The following is a 15,786-nucleotide window of genomic DNA, read 5'->3' on the forward strand; positions in this document are numbered from 1 at the left end:
CAGGAGATGCAGCAGGACCCCTGCCCTGCTCCTAAGGTTGTACCACCCCAAGGAGGCACCACTGGGACACCTCATGGGTTCACCGTGGGAACACACATCATCGGGACACCCCAAGGGAACAACACAGGGACACCTCAAGGCTTCAGAATGGGGATACCCCAAGGGGGCACCATTGGGACGTTCCAAGGAGACACCACTGGGACATCCCAAGGGGACATCACTGGGACGCTCCAAGGAGACGCCACCGGGACTCTCCAAAGGCCAGCGCCCACAGCCACGGGGGGGGATTGGGGTCTGGGGGGGCCCTCCTGCTCATTCTCCGTTTTCTGCCTTAATTAGGACCCGGAGAGACCAGGCGAAATCGCATTAGCGCGGGGCCCCGGTGCGCGGAGCCATCCATCTTTTTTTATTACAGCGTAATGGGGCTGCTCGCGAGGCGCCGTGCGATTTGTCACAGGCCTCGTTCCCTGATAACGGGCATTTGTCATCACTTTCTTCCCGTGTTAATGTCATCATCGGCGGGCTGACAGGCGGACCCGCGGAGGGAGCGCTGGCGACAGACCACATCCGTCAACCTAATATTTCCGTGGCTGTGGGGATCGGCCGGGCTGCGCGCACGCATTAAAGGGCTTATGGGGGAGAGAGGGGGGAAAAAAACAACTAGGGGGAAAAAAAAAGGGAAAAAAAAAGGGAAAAAAAGAGGCACTGCTGTGAATTAAAATGTTGGCACGAGCGTGTCGCTGCATGGGGACACGGCCACGGCTTCCTGCTGGAGGACACAGCATCGCCTGGATCGCATTGAGAGGATATTTGGGGCTGGGGATCGGCACAAAGATCACTGGTAAAAGGGGAGGGGATTAGTGGGAGGGTTTCCCCCCATGTCCCACCCCGAGGGTTTGACCCGGGGCTCATTGGAGGCATCGGTGTGATGAAGTGGGCAGCCTCAGCCCCATGGGGTGGTGACAGGGAGGGAAACCCCCCGAGCCCCTCACCAGGGACCTGACCCCAGCCTGCAGCTGCCCAATACTTTGAGGTTTGGGTGCTCGGGGCTTTTCTCCTCAATATTTGGCTGTTCCCATGGAAATTGGAGGGTGGGGATGGGGAGAAAGGAAAGGTGTTTGGGATCATGGGTCTTCACGGTGTGGAGGGCTGTCGTATTTAGCTCTGTTCTATTCTTTGGGTGATAACAGACACTAAGAAGGTTTGGGTGGATTTTTTATTTAATATCTCTATTTCTGATACCTTTGCTGGGTATTTGGGGGCTCTTGGTGGGTGCTCCCAGCCAGCTCTGCCCACTGCATTCCCAGCTCTGCCCAGCACAGCCCAGGACGTCCCACTCTCCCCCAGGTTGGGAGTTCGGAGTTTCCCCAACAGCTGATAGGGAAACTGAGGCACACAACGCTGCGCTCCCACCTCTCCACCACAAATCACTGCCCTCGGTGGGCCGACCTCCTTTTAGGAAGGATGTACTGAGGGGGGTGGTGGTGTTGGGACACAACTTGGTTGCGGTGGCAGCCATGTGCTTCCATAAATCGAGAGGCAATAGCAGCAGAAGGGCTGGGGGCGCAGAGCATCCCTGCCAGCCCAGCCCCAGAATCTCCTGCTCCGCGGAGAGAGCGAGCGTGGAAAATCCCCTGGCGGGGCGTGAGGACGCGTGTTCTTTGTAAATGAAGAACATAATTAACATTAAATTAAGGTAATACAAATGAAGACAACACAGCGCCTGACAGGATGAGTGTTTGGGGAGGCAGTAGAGAGAAGTGATTCATATTTTTAATTTACTGTACAAATAGACTAGCAGGGCTGGGGGGGGGGGGAAGGGCCGGCCGTAAGGAAGGGGGATTTCTGGATTTCTTTTCTTTTTTTTCCTTCTTTTTTTTTTTCTTTTTTCCCTTTTCTTCTTTTTCCCACTGTTGTTTTGCTGTGCTTTAAGCACACAATGACTATTAAAGTCAACTGCCCATATAATAGGACATCTCCTACATGAGTGCTCTCCGAGAGGCAGCTTGCTGCAGCCATAAATCCCGGCAGTGCCATCTGCTGGCGCGCACCCCGCGCCCCGACCGCCCCGGCACCGACCCGCTCCGCAGATACGGGATCCTTCCTTCTCTTCTTGTAGGGATGCACACTTCTATAGATATATATTCCGAATAGCTCATCCTTTAAAGACTATTCTTTGTGGAGGTTGGGTTGGGGTGAGCTGGATCCAAGGAAATGCGTTATGGTTTGGAATGACCCAAATCCCTGCTCCCCTCTCCACCCAACGCCCCCTCCCTCAGCACTGGGCACACCCTGGGAAGGCACCTGGAGAAGATCATCTCCATCTGTGCTTCCACAGATCCTACCAAGGCCGTGAGTGCCCTCCTGGTACCAAAGTCACTCCTTTATAACACCTCTGATTTTTTCCAAGCCTTCCCCTCACCGTCACCCTGTCGTCCCCTCATCCTCGGTGCCCTCTGAGTACAGCTGAGCCCTTTTGTTGGTCTGGGCAATGCTGAAGCCTGTGGGGATTGTACAATCATTTGAGTTGAAAGAACACTTAAAGGCCATCTGGTCCCATTTCCCTGCACTGAACAGGGATACCTACAGCTCCATCAGGTGCTCAGAGCCCACCCAGCCTGATCTTGGGTGTCTCGAGGGAGGTGGCTGTTCCCACCCACCACCTCTCTGGGCAACCTGTGCCTCGGCTCCACTTAAGCAGGTAGCATTGGTGGTAGGAGGATGGTTGGACTCGATGTTAGAGGTCTTTTCCAACCTTAATGATTCTATAAGGCAACAGCAGGGCTCATGGGTCACACCAGCACGCAGGGGTCGAGGGGTCACTGCTTCCCACGGGGAGGGCAAGGGGCATCTCTCAGGCTGCCCAGCACGCTGGGTGGGAGAGATAAATAAATACCAGAATAAATAAATACCAGTGGCAAAGAGGCCTGAAATGATGCTGTCGTTTGCTGGGAATGAGAGACACAAGTGTAATTTAGGTTTTGATATTATGAAAGTCTCGCTGCTCTAAAACAGCAGGGCACTCAGTGCCTCATTAATAAAGGATAAACTTGGAGTCTATTTACAATGCACTTTTTGGGGTTATTTACACTCCATTATACATATGTAATGCTGCACATATTTACCGCTCTGTTCTGCTGCCGAGAGCAGCCGAGTCAGGAGGGGGACGTGGAGGATGCTATGGGGCCGTGATCTCTGCTTCCGTGGTGGTAGGACCAGGCAGTAGGGATCCATACGGACCGGTCGCTGTTCCCATGCACACCATCAGGATGTGGGTTGACAGGATGTCCAACGAGACCCACCACTGTCCCCTGCTCCCCTCCCAGCACTACCTGGAGCTCAGGGCAGGATGTGCTCTGAGCCCTCCAGGCTGTTCTCCATGGCCCCATAGCTACGGAGCCTCAGCATCCCTGCATGGCACAGCGGGGCAAGGGGTTGGCGGGCAGCAAAGACTCGGCTGATCTCCATGAAGGTTTTGTTCTTGGTCTCGGGGACGATGAGGTAGACATAGAGGGCCACCAGCAGGCAGACCCCGCAGAAAACCAGGTAGGAAAAGGCACCGGTTGATATCTAGGGACAAGGAGGGGGAAGGGTTGGGGCGGCTGGTCTTGGCTCCTGGGAGAGCAGAGGAGTCATGACCATCCAGTACCTGACTCAAGGCCATTACCTGCAGGAAAGGGAAGATGAAGCCGATGGTGAAATTGCAGAGCCAATTCAGTGATCCCCCCAGCACGTAGGCAGCTGAGCGGTGGGACTGCGTGAAGAGCTCGGCCGTCATCAGGAAGGGGACACCAGCTGCATAGGGATGGATGGGTCAGTGGCAGGGGAGCAGGATGTCACGGCCCTTTGGGACAAGGGGATGAGTACTGGACAAGGAAGCTTCACCCCCAGTGCTGTTCCTAGGGTCCCAGTGCTGGGGATGGGGGTGCTCAAGTCATCCTGATGTGAGGTGCTCCAAGGAAGGAAATGAACAAGCAAACCAAAGTGATAATGACTCCAGGAGGAGTGCAGCCCCCGATGGACTCTTACTCACAGCTCGCCCAGAATAGAGATATGTATATTTTTGTTATAAAAGTCCTATTCATCATTGTTTGTGAACAATGAGCCATTAAAATCCTAATTAAAGATGTAATTACAGTGAATAAAGTCTAGGCTGAGGATGAATTATAGATCTGCTAACGGCTCTGCTAATACATCAACTGGGTAAAGCAGTGCAGGTTCTGTGCCACAGGAGCACTCAGCCCTGTGCTGTCCCCCGGCCCCAACCCCAGCCCCGCAGCCCCCAGACCCACCTGGCCCCATGCAGAACCCAGCGATGATGCCCACCACACAGGCAACGGCGACGTAGCGCATCCAGGGCAGGGCAGCCTGTGGTGGGACATGGGGTGGTGGAACACCAGTACAGAAGAGATAGTGGGTGGTTTGAGGCAAAGCAGAGCCAGCTCAGGGAGAACCCGTCCCATCCACCGGAGGGTTGGACAGTTGGACTTGGGGATCTCAGAGGTCTTTTCCAACCTTAATGGTTCTATGTGTCTATGATTCAGCCCTTCACCACCCAGCCCTCATTAAGGGCTGCCTGGGGTTGGAACCAAATTGAGGCACCCAAGGCCCTTGGCATGGTAATGTCCCAGTCCTACCTGAAGCAGCAGGCAGCCGGTGATACCTGCCAGGCAAGTGCCCATGGCACAGAACCCTGTGATGATGAGGGGCCGCCGGCCCAGCTTCTCAATGGTGAAGCACTGCCAGGGGAGAGCAGAAAGCAAGGGGATAATGGGAGTCCCAGTGTGGGGATGAGGATACCCCATGAGTCCAGGTCCAGCTGCAGACACAGAATGCTCCTGGTGGCACCTCTATGACCTCACTGAGATGTATGTCCTAAAATCGAGCCTTCTCACCCCATTCTTCCACTCCATTTTCCTGCCAATCCCGCTGCTCCCCAGCAGAGGGTGGCACAGCTGGTATATGGGGTCTATCTGACCCAAGGCTCAATGGCACTGAGTGCTGAGGTCTGTCTGCCTGCCCATCCCTCACTCACCCCAATCAGCCCAGCAACAACTTCAATGGCACCGGTGCCCACAGTGGTATATGGGATCTGGGATTCGGGGATCCCTGCATTCTGGAAGATGGTGTTGGTGTAAAACCAGATCTGCCGAGGAGGGGACTCAGTGTGAGCGGGGGCACGGAGCTCTGCGTCCCTGCAGAACTGGGTTCCAGGACCAGGACTCACAGCATCGATCCCTGAGAGCTGCATGCCCACATTCACCACTGCCACCGAGAGGGTCTGCCAGCGCACCGAGCGGTCCTGCAGCAACTGCCAGACAGAGACTGTCTGCACCAAGGAGAGGGACCGCTGCTCCTCCTTCATCTCCTCCAGCACCTCCTGCACATCAGAAGTCCCCAGGAACCGGCGCAGCGCTGTGGGTGTGGGTGGATGGGGTGCTCATAGACATGACATGGGGGGCCCGTGGGGCTGTGCATCCCTCAGAGCCAGGGGGATGCCCTGACACCACAGCGATGGGCACCAGGGAAACGCTATGGGACAGTTGAGTGGGGGAGAAGGTCTGGGTTATACGGGTATGTGGGCTGCCAGGGTAGTGTGGGAGGATGCACACCCACAGGCAGTTCCCCCCCAGGACAACCCTCACCCTCAGTGGCCGCACAGACATCATTCCTCTCTATCAGCAGGAACCGTGGGCTCTCGGGGAAGCAGTGCAGCAGCAGGAGCTGGAGGGAGGCAGGGATGGCCACCACAGCGAGGAACAGGGGCCAGTACCTGTCCTGGGGGGAGTGGAGATGGAGACATGTCATGGGGATGGCAGCACAGGGCCTGGCAGGGGCAGGAGGGGGACATTCCATTGAGGGGTAACTCATTGAGGGGTAACCCATCGGGAGGCATCCCACGGGGGGACACCCCATTGGGCAATATCCCATCGGGTGATATCCCAGCCTGCTCACCTGGCCCAGCAGCTCGGGCAGCCCCAGCACCTGCGCACAGAACACCCCCAGGCAGATGAAGATGCTGGGCAGGAGGCCCAGGAAGCCCCGCAGGTTCTTGGGGGCGATTTCTCCCAGGTAGAGGGGCACCACGCTGAGACAGATACCTGGGCAGCACAGACAGCAGGGCCTGGCTGTGGGCAGGGAGGGGACCACACAGACAGGCCCTGGACGCTCTCATGGTTAGGATTAGGGTCTTCTCCACCCACCTGAGTGCAGCCCGGTGATGGCACGGCCAATGATCACCATCTCGGGGGCCGCCAGGTGTCGGCTGAAGGCCATGAGTCCACCAGCCAGGAGGACGAGCAGAGAGCTGCGCCCCAGCGTGCCATGCCTATGGGGTACACACAGCAGTGGGGCAGTCCCTATGGCCCCATCTGCCCTGTGCCACCCCCTTACCTGCCATAGCGTGTCACCAATGTCCCCACCAGCAAAGAGCCCCCCAGCCCACCCAGGGCGAAGATGGAGACGGTCAGAGAGTAGAGGAGGGTGAGGGGCCCAGGGGGCAGCCCATGCCCATAGCGCTGGGACCACGTGGCATTATAGAAGGCCTTTATGTGCTGTGGGGCAGAGAAAAGGGCACTGACTGGAGAAGAGAAAGGTGGGGGGCCAACAGCATCACAGCCAGCCCTGGGGCACAGCCTGAGGAATGAGCCAGCACTTTGCTATGGGGCAGGGGTCCCACCACCTCCATGGAGGGATACAGATCCCAGTGGGGCTGTGCCATCCCTTACCACTGCCGGTGAGTTCACCACAGCCAGGTTGTAGCCATAGAGCATGGAGGAGCCAAAGGACACCAGGAGGGTGATGGAGAGCAGGGGGCAGGTGAGGCGCTGGGGGAGAGGTGGGCATCAACACAGCCCTGTTCCCAGCACAGACCCCAAACGCACACAGCTCCCCGGTATCCAAGTCCCAGACCTGGGAGCCTCTTCTCCCCACAGACCCCCTCCCTGAGCCCAGTAGCCAGATCCATAGCACTCAGCAGCTCCCGGCTCACGCACACCAAATCCTCACTAATCCCAGCAGGAATCCCAAGCTGGGAACTAGGGAGGGTTACACACTATGAGGCACAGGGTGGGGGGAACAGGCATGGGGCAGCCCCCCAGACCAGCCCCCTGCCCACCCAACACTCACCCCACTGGTGTCCCTGCTGGGCTGCGGGGTCCCCTTCTGGTCAGTCTGAGGACGAGGAGGAGGGGAGGAAGGCAGCCCCCGTGCCTGGCTCTTCTCTCCCATTTTCAGATGGAAAGAGGGAAGGGGAAGAAAAAGAAGGGAAGGCAGCCTGGGTGTTGTCCCCAGGGCTCATTGGAGGCTCCAGAGCAGGCGGAGGAGGAGGAGTCCGGGGCCCTCCCCGCCTCAATAGGGCTCCTCGGGACTGAAGGCAGAGGGATGAAGGGGGTGCCCACATCTCCCAGCGCCCCTGTCAGCCCCCCACCATCGCATCAGGCTGTGGGGCAGCTATTCCCCATCTGATGTGATGGGGGCAGGAGGGCTGGTGACCCACATGTCCTGATGAATGGGAGCATCTGCCCTTGTAGGGACCGGAGTGGCAGAGCCCCCAGCCCCAGGGTGCAGCCCCCAGCCCTAGAGAGTAGAGATGTGGCTCATGGCAGCTCAGAGGAATCCAATTTTGCTGCGGCCAGGAGCTGCCTCCCCTGCTGCTAATGAAGTGCCTTTAATTAGCAGCCTAATAGCAAGCTCTTAATTTGCCGAACAGCCAGTCGAAAGGATGGGGACCCCACTAAGCCAGGCTGGCAACAGCTACGAAGGCTTAAAAGGGACAGGCTAGGCTGGCTGGCCCCACTGTGGGTCAGGTCCCTCCATATGGGACTCCCTGTGTCCTGCAATGATGTTCTGAGAGCACCTACATCCCTCTTTGCCTCAGTTTCCCCATGTCTTCACTCGGGCATCGGCCCTCACAGAGCTCTGGGGCTTTGAGGGCTCTGTCCCCAGTGCAGAAGGACAAGGCTGCTGTCAGGGGGTACCTGGATTTAGGAGTGACTCTGGGTTTCTGTCACTGGTCCCCAGCAGCTGCTGGGAGAGCTTTGGGGGATGTGCTGGTGGGGATCACATGGCGGGAAGGAAGGGGGGTGAGGAGGAAGCCTGGGGGGTCAATTAAGGGCCAATGGGGAGCTGGGATAATTGGAGACACTCCTGTGACCTGACTCAGCGATGGTGGCACACGGTGTGATGGGGACAAGTGCTGGCAGGAAGCCCCCACTGCTCCGTGCTGGGATGGAGGCCCCAGTCCTCCTTTCCTCCACACAAGGGCTCCCCGACTCCACGTGCTTTGGGAGCAGCCAGACCACAATCCATCCCATTCCCTCCCACTGTCACCCCTGCAGACCGCTCACAGCCACCTCCTAATCTGGGTGCTCTCCCACTGCAGGAAGGCCACATACCTGCACGGGGCTCTTCTAAGCCCAGGTTTTCCTCCTCCAAGCCACAGCAGCCCCTCAGCTCAGCAAACATCCCCAGCAGCCACGAGGCTCCCACCATTAATGTGCCCAGCAGGCCCACACTGACCAATTTCCCTCTTCCCCAAACACACCTCGCTGAAGTGAGCATATAAAACTGAAAAAGAAAGAAACCAGCCCCCACCAGAAGATTTCATTTGAAAGCCGTGGGTTGATCAGATGCTGCTCATTTGGAGATATGGCAAACATTACTTCCCTTCTTCATTTGAAGTGGAAATAAGGCACCCATTTTTAAAAGGAAAGGATAATTAAGCACTGCATCTATTTAAGATGAGCTGGCTGGCACTCGCTCTGTTCCTGCAGAAATTTACAATGGAGATTGCTTTTCTGTCTCAGAGCTTCAGCCCTGAGCTCCTGGCTGTGAAGGCAGAACTGCTGGGCAGGGTCCTCCAGCCCACTCTGATGGGTTGGAACTGGATGCTCTTCAGGGTCCCCTCCAGCCCAACTATTCTGTGATCCTCCCGTCTTTGGGGTCCTTTCCAGCCCAACCATTCTGTGATTCTCTCACCTCTGGGGTCCCTTCCAACTCGATCATTCTGTGATTTGATGACCTTCGTCTTTGGGCATCAATGGGAAGGAGAGGAAGGGTTGGATTGGAATGGAGCAGGATAGGAATGGCAGAGGATAAAGCAGCATAAATAGACAATGTATGTATTAAAAATCCAACCCTCTCCAAACAAAGCACCCGGCTGCTGGGAATGCTGTCACAAGGAGAGACGGGGATTGGAGGTGACAGGACTCCCAGCCCTGCAGAAAGCAGGAGGTTTGCAATCTCCATCCCCTGCTGGTTCCCAAGAATGGAGCCAGCAGGGAGAGTGGCAGCGGGCGCACGGCGCGTGTTTGTTTTCTGCCCACCCCGGGAGCTGGGATCTTAAAACCACAGTCGCCTTTGTTTTAAAAGGGGCTGTTAAGTAAAATGGGAAGATGTGAGGTTGCCATCCACGGAGCGTTTTTAACAGAAAGGTATTCTGAGGCCAAGGGTGCTGGTGTTCGAATCGTCAGCATTTCAGCATCCCCAGCCATTGTGTCGCATGGCGGTGCCGCGATATGTCAATTACTCACTCATTATTGAACAGCAGGATTCTGATTAGCTTATAAAACAAATTTGTGCTTCTCCTACCAGGATCTTGCAAGTGTACCCAGAAAAGCACAGTCTTTATACTTTTATAGGCAAGATGGCTGTGGCTCGGTGCGTCGCATCCACTCTGACTTACAGGGCAGACCCATTCGCCCCAGCCAGAAGCCATCAGCCATTCAATGGAGTTTGTTAATTAAAAAGTATGCTGTGGCTTTAGGAAAAAGTGGTGGGGGGGGGGTTATATTTTACCCCTCTCTCTTTCTGCCTTCCAGAGCATGGATATGGGCCCTGGGAGCAGCCCCCAGGCAGGTGCTGGGGCAGGGAGGTTCGTGCTGTCCAAGTGCAAGGCACAGCCGTGATGATCCAACGCTGTCCTTCATCCCCAAAGGAAAACAGGAGAGGGTCACGGCTTAACCTTCGTATTTGTATTTAAGTTATTTTCTGAACAGTTAAAAAAAAAAAAGAAACAAACCACACTGTTACCATGACCCTAGCTCAAGTGAACATTAGTACATTAACTACACATCACCGTAACATAATCACAAAATTCAAAGCACTCATTACTTAAGAATCCAGATAACAAATATAGCAGAGTAACAAACCAAAAACACTGGAGAAGCCACGTCCTTCCCCCCCCCTCCAGCCCTCAGTCTGAGCAGGGATGTAGCACAGGGCTAGTTTTTGGGGTGACCAGCTACTACAAACGGGACCCATCCAGCGGTCGGTTACCACACATGAAGGGCTCGTACATCCACGCACATCAGCATCCCTCTGATTTGCAGCGTATCAGTTTAACGTCACCGAAGATTAACCAGTGGTGACAACTCCTGTGGGATATCCATGGGCCAAGCAGGGAAGCCCAGCGGTCTTTGGGAACAAGCACAAAGTCACGGGGAGAATTTTCTGACAAGACAAAGGATGATTTATTCTGGCTGTGTCTCAAGGCTCACCATGGGAGAGAAGCTCTGGGAACGTGCCAGGAGTTGGGCTACAGCTCATTAAAAAAAAAGGAGCGAGGGGGAACCAAAAAAGGAAGGAAGGGAACCAAATCCCAGCCTCAGCAGGTGACCACCCCTCCCAGCCCACAGCTGGGGATGGGCAGAAGGAATGTGCCCGTGGGACCTCCCGCTTCTGTTCTGGTATTAAACATGGGGACAAAGACCGCGTCCCTCATGACAATCGACCCAGTGGGGTTTGCTGGCAGGATGAAGGAGGGATTTCATATGGAGACCTCTCCAGGGACAGCTGGGTCTCCTGCTGTTCCCCGTCCTTCAGGGAAGCTGTTATTGCTCCTTGGGGAACAGCAGCAGGGCAAGGCTCAGCACATGAGTGCATCATGCATGCCGCTGGGAGACCTGGCAAAGTCCTTTTGGTCACTGCAGTTCAGACCTCTCACCCCATGCCCCCAGTGCAACATAAAGGCGGGCATCAACAGACCCACCCATTGCTGCAGGCACTGCTTGATGACCTCCTGGCATTTCTGATGTCCTCATAGTAACCCTTTGTCCACGTGAGCCAAGTACACCAGCTAAGAACCCTGTTTTTGCAGCACTGTCCCCACTCGTGCAGAGCTCCATCTCCATCCCCACTCTTCCCTCCTAGCCTTCAGCCACACGGGTCACCTCTTCCCCAGCTCTGCCCCTCTCCTCACACCTCTCACCAAGGAGAGCTGCTGGTTCTGTGCCCCAGCACACACACTGACTGCATCAGCCACAAGTCAGACCTATGGGTGCGAAAGGAAGGCGCTCTCAGAGACATGCTGCCCCATCAGAGCTGGGATGCTGAGGAACTGAGAGCCAAGCGTGGAGCCCTGCTCAGACTGAGGAAGGAGTGCACGGCGGGGGCAGGGAGCATACCTGGGGCGGAGGAACGCACATGGCAGCCTCCAGTTTTCTCAGTGTTGTTAGAAATAAAAAATAAACTTAAAAAGAAAGAAGGATCCTTTGGAGCAGGAGCAGGTGGCAGGCAGGCGGAGCACGGTGATCCAAGTCAGCTTCCAGTTTAGGAACAAGTGTAAAGCATTTCAACGTTTCTGATGTCCAGGCTTCTCAACTTGGCACCTGCATCCTTCCCTTCCAGTAGCAGATGTGTCTGTCCCTGAAGGCTCGTGGGGAAGAGACGGCCGCACAAGTTCTCTCGCTGCCAATTCCTTGGTGCCATTTTCTATTTGCATATTTTAAAGCAAGCTGAATTCCTCTGAGGGCGAGAATTGATATTTGCAGCAAAATGGTGTCCTATTGCCAAAGGAGTCAGGAGCAGGAGATGGTGTGGCTACAGGGATTGTCCTGCTCTGGATGTCCCACACCTGCGGTACTTGGATCCCGCAGTCCGAGGGGAAGGCCATGAGAGCTCCCTGCTGGTGGGAGAAGTGACGATCTCTATGCAGCAGAGGTATTTCATTTCGAGGTGATGTGCAACACTTAAAGCCCACAGACACCTCCGGCCCTTTTTATCTCCTTTCTGTAGGCAGGTGCTAGCTCTTTGCACCATAAGCTCTGCAATTGCTCCAGCCTGGCTGAGGGATTACCCATTCAGTTCACGCTGAAACCTCTCTCCCAGGTGCTCCTGCGCTCTCACACACACATGCACATGTATCCTAAGGGGGGAATTTGGAAAAAGCCACTCTCCTCTGACTCTGGGAGATGTACTTACCAGATTGCTCCTCCCTGGGTGCACAATGAACACCACCAAGTGCCAGCCTGTGGCAGCTTCAAGTTCAAGTTATGTCAGTTCACTTCAGCTTCCTTCCTAGCTATCAGAAAACGTGTACAACTCGGGGCTGGGTGAAGAACCCTCACCCTCCTGCAGTTCTATATGAAGTACCCAGACACAGCCCCTACTTGAAGGGGAGACACCGTCCCTATGTTTGCCAAAAAATGGGGGTTCAGCTGTTGCTCACAAACTGTACCTTAAACAGCTCTAGACAGCAGAGTTTGAACTACAGTACCACTTGAAATACCCAGCAGTGCTTAGAAGTTACAACATAGCAGCACGGAGCAGCAGGGCTACGACAACCACAGCAATCTGCAACATCACGCTCCCTGCGCCTGGCCAGCCGGTCTTCTGGTTCTCCCAGACTTCTGCAGACAGCAAAATAAAACACACCCCTGCAGGCACTACCCACGGAGATGCAACTAAAATATTAGGAAGTTCTGCAGCCGTCAGAAGCTGGAATAACAGATCACTGTTTTCTATAGTAACCTAAATGTAGAAGACAGAGGATGACCAGAGGACCAGAGAAAAGGTGAGATCTGAAGCCAAGGTTTATCCCCTACTGATATGTAACCATGCTGCAGACCTTGTAATAACTGAACTTAGAGGAACCGTGTGCAAGTAGGATTAAGAATTAGACTCAGAACTTGAACTGAGAGAAGCCTGGGATGTAAACTTGGACGCTCTCTGCTCCCCTGATAGTTTTGCTTTGGGACTGCAGTGTGCCTGAAATCCACAGCAACCTTCTTAGACTCAAAAGCAGCATCAAAACTAGTTGCAGGTGAACTTATTATTACGATCCAGAACATTTAGGACTCTGCAAAGGTAAGTCATACTGTCAGTGCTACCTTAGCAGAGTAGAGCTAACCTGTGAGACCCTTTTTACAGCAATAGTCTGAACAGAAAATAGGAGTGTCATCACATGCTCTGAGCTGCTCTTTCAAACTGATGCAGTCTCCAGGCTCAACAAAAATACAGGAGCTGGGTGCTCAGCACTGCTGCTCAAGCACTTCAGGAACCACACCAGGTGCTCCCCAAGCACCTGCTTTCCATTTCTCCATACATCCACTGCCATCTTGTCCATCCTCGCTGTCACCAAAACAATTTAAGCCCTTGGACTGCTCTTTGGGGACCCTCGGTCCAGCTCCTTGCAAAACTTCATTGATGGAAAAAGCACATCCCAAGCAATTAGAAACAACACAACTGCTTCCCTAGCAAAGTGAGACTGATGAAAATAGCTGAATAAAATGTCCCGTCTGCCAAGTTCCAAGTTTAAAGGGTGTTAGAAAGCCTGCTTAAAACCCTTCCAGCCCAGAGGCAAAGGACCCTGATTTCCCACTGCAGGACTGGAGCACCTCCCCACTGAAGCAGTGGGGTTTATTCAAGATGTGGGCATGGCCTGGAATGGCCAGGGACTGATACACACCCTTTTCTGATCCAGTTGCAGGCCTGCTGCAATTCCCTTCAGCTCTGTAAAAAGAGCCATGTCACACTGGATCTCTGTCTAGTTCAGAGACATGCAGAACTGTTTCACACGTCCCTCCCCTCCAGGGCTATTTTTATCTTCTAAACAACAGCAATTTGCAAAAGGCTCAGCTAGAGAGCAAAGACCCAGCTCAGCTACCAGCAAAGGGACTAATCATCCCATGTCCCTAAACCGCAATGCAGCATGCACACAGGTTAGAGAAGCACACACAAAGGCGATCCTATCCCTCCCACCTAAGGCATTTTAGCAAGGCCAGCCCCAGAAATGCCTCAGAACTGCTAACCTTACTGCCTGTGCTCACAGCCACCGCTACCCACCTGCCATCACCAGGGGACTGTGCCTTTGGATGGAAGGACAGGGTCATACCCAGTTCTGCTCCTCGCCCTGGCCTCAAACCTCATCCAACACAGGGCACGATTCCTAAGCCATCAGCAACACACTGCCTTCAGGGAGGACAACAGGGGTTAGATTGTCCTTTGCGCAAATGATCCCTCTGTTAGTGAAATACTGCCCTCAGACAATGCTGCACCGCGATGGGGGGAACTGAACATCAGCCCCAGTCCCTCATGCTTGGGACTTCGGCAGAGGAGAGCTTAACTTTTCACTGAGAAGCATTCCCCAGCCAAGCAGATGTTAAAGGAGACTACAATGCACATCCAGCTTTCAGAGGGTTAGCAGAGCAGGCAGGAGAGAACGGAGATGGATTTGGCTCATCGTAGTCAAATTTCAAGGGTCCTCTCTTAAAAGAATGGTCAGAACAGCCAAAAGCTGCAGGGGGTGGGGGGGTGAGGTCTGGCTATATAAGTGTTTCTGTCGCTCATCAGAGCTGAAAGCTTTTACAAAGGCCTAGCAATGGAGATGGATTTCAGTGGGAGAGTAGCAGCCTCTTCCCCACCCACCCTCCCACCCTGAGGTGACTCTCCCAGCAGGGTGCACTGTGGCTGTAAGTCTTCTGCTTAACAGCAAAGCAACACATTCTGGCAACATCTTAAATATATTCACAGGACATCTGTGACTGGGTTTGGAGGGAAACCAAAAAGGGTAAAGGGAAGGGGAGTGAACAGGAAAACGGGGACGAGGGAGGAAAGGGAAGGGGAGGTTTAAAAATGTTATTAGTTCACGAAAGATAAAAGTCATCTTCTGATATAGCAGCACTTTAGCAGTCAGCCACGCTGAGTAGACCCTGTCTGAGATCAACCGCATGCCAACTTTGTTCCAGAAACAAGTCTGAGAGCCTCTCTCTTCAGCAAGTATTGGTTACGTGGATAGTTCTTTTGTCCTGGCATTGGCAGATAATTTAAATACTGCAGCTTAAATGAGTCCTGAGAACAAAAAAGAGAAGAAACCAAACAAACCCCATTTGTACTGAGCCTTTTAATGACTGAAAATAACATCTTACTGATCAGAGTGCTTGAGAAAATCAAGATAGCTGATGTGACAGCCCTGGCACATCACTATGTATTTACTCATCAAACAAGATTCAAGACGTGCTCCAGAACAGAGCATTTTCATGGAAAAATGTCACAGTGAACACCCCCTGCAGAAGCCTGCCAGCTCATCGGCCTTTTTTCTCAAGCCTCTAACAGCATCAAAGTGGGCAACTGTGCCATGCCACTCTGATCACAAACATCAGATCCACTGTGCAACTGACCCAAACTTAAGAAACACAAATTCCTCCCCACATGATGTTGGCCAAGACAAAGGGGGTAAGGCCATGAGTAAATCAGCCAGGCTCAGACACGAGCAATTTACACCCATGCTGTAGCAGAAAGGAGGGCTAGGCCCAGTCAGTAAACGATTTTAAACACTGATGCAGCTTGATTTAATTTGCCTGGTCTTGTGCCTCAGTGCCTCCTCCCTTAGCCAAATGGTTCTCTTGAATCAGCTTGCTGCAGAGCGAGAAGAATGGTCACCACTTCAGCGGGAAGGAATAAAGCTGATGCCTCTTGGCAAAACACTCCTGCCTGGTGACAAGTGCCCAGGGTCAGGCCATCTGCATCCCCTTGTTAGGCAGCAGCTGCTCTACTCGCTCTGCAGAA

At 54.0% G+C, this 15,786-nt stretch overlaps 1 protein-coding gene and 1 pseudogene across 8 annotated transcripts in view; both read right to left on the bottom strand.

Moving 5' to 3' along the window:
* Positions 1–3,178: 3,178 nt before the first annotated feature.
* On the bottom strand, positions 3,179–8,608 carry LOC140254194 (solute carrier family 2, facilitated glucose transporter member 5-like; annotated as a pseudogene).
* Positions 8,609–9,952: 1,344 nt separating this feature from the next.
* The window catches only part of BTRC (beta-transducin repeat containing E3 ubiquitin protein ligase), a 109,432-nt gene continuing 103,598 nt past the window's right edge, over positions 9,953–15,786 (bottom strand). For all 8 annotated transcript variants that reach the window (XM_072339775.1, XM_072339777.1, XM_072339776.1 and 5 more), the window contains one exon: positions 9,953–15,069. The gene's annotated coding sequence lies outside the window, so the exon portion shown is untranslated. The remainder of the gene's footprint in view (positions 15,070–15,786) is intronic.

Source organism: Excalfactoria chinensis, chromosome 6 (assembly GCF_039878825.1).
Source record: "Excalfactoria chinensis isolate bCotChi1 chromosome 6, bCotChi1.hap2, whole genome shotgun sequence".
Taxonomy (NCBI): Eukaryota; Metazoa; Chordata; class Aves; order Galliformes; family Phasianidae; genus Excalfactoria; species Excalfactoria chinensis.